Here is a 1,348-nt window from a genome sequence, read left to right as displayed (position 1 = left end):
GGGAAGCAGAGGTTGTCATGTGCTTTTAGGGTTGGATGCACAAAATCTTAATGCAAAAGAACGTCACTTTATATTGCCACTTGTGATATGAACCTTTATTATGCAGTCCGTCGCTTTTATTACTTCCATATCACACGATCGTATAAAGCTTATTTTCTCCGCACTAATAAGTCATACATATTTAGAGAGCAATTTTTATTGCTTACAACATGACAACTTACTTGAAGGATCTTACTCAATCCATAGGTAGGTATGGTGGACTCTCATGGCAAAACTGGGTTTAAGGATATTTGGAAGCACAAGTAGTATCTCTACTTGGTGAAAGGAATTTGGCTAGCATGAGGGGGAAAGGCAAGTTCAATGTCGTGGAAATATCACATCAGATGTCCTAGCAGAAGGACTTAGTCGTGGAGCCATCACGACGAGATTAACAAAAAAGGGGTTAAACCGGACAAGGACACAGTTTATACTGGTTCGGCCCCTTGCGGTGAAGGTAAAAGCCTACGATCCAATTGTTGTGGGATTGATTGAACTCGATGAGCAGGGAGCAAATCCTCTTTACCTATCTCTCGAGTTATTGTTTCTTGTCCCTGAACCGCCGCCGAGTCGTCCCTATATATACACAGGTTGACACCCGGTCGGTCTACAGAATCCCGAGTCCGGCTCATACAAGTGTCCGGCTCGGTTTCTTCCTTTCCATAACTTATAATACAAGTTATACATGTATGGCGGGTTACTACTATGGGCCCTAATTCGCCATTGGGCTCTGGGCCTCTAAGCCTCCATAGTTAAAGCGCCATGTACTTCGTCTTCTTGGGTTCCTTTACGCAGGACTCCTTGTGAGTGTAATCCGGCCCCTCCTGGGCGGTATAACTCAGTAGTCATATCCCCAACATTAGGCCCCAGATTGATTTGAACCTGTTCATGTCAATCCTCAACTTAGAGAAATTCTAATTTTGAACATCTTCATGTTGTCCTTGTAAACCGCTGTGATGTCATCTTCTAGAGTCACCTTAAACCGCCATGATGCCATCTGCGTAAAAAACTCATAAAGATTCTTTGTTTATTAATTGATCTCCGAAGAGGCGACAGTTGTGCCCTATATCTCCTTTTTAGGCTCCTCGATTTCCACACCGGCTTACTTATCCATTTCCTTATAAATAGGACCAGACGGTCTCTCCCCTTTCCCTTCTGTGCCTGCTCGTCTCTTCTTCTTCCTCGCGACTCTGAAGGACTCGGGCTCTGACGCCGCCGTCGACCCTTGAATCTGCACCGACCAGGCCACTGCATCAACCTGTTCATACCAGAGACCTTGCGACACTCCTCCGCCGCTACACAGCCCTGGTAA

This window comes from Triticum dicoccoides, chromosome 5B (genome assembly GCF_002162155.2).
Source record: "Triticum dicoccoides isolate Atlit2015 ecotype Zavitan chromosome 5B, WEW_v2.0, whole genome shotgun sequence".
NCBI classification, from domain to species: Eukaryota; Viridiplantae; Streptophyta; class Magnoliopsida; order Poales; family Poaceae; genus Triticum; species Triticum dicoccoides.
This window is presented reverse-complemented; position numbering follows the sequence as displayed.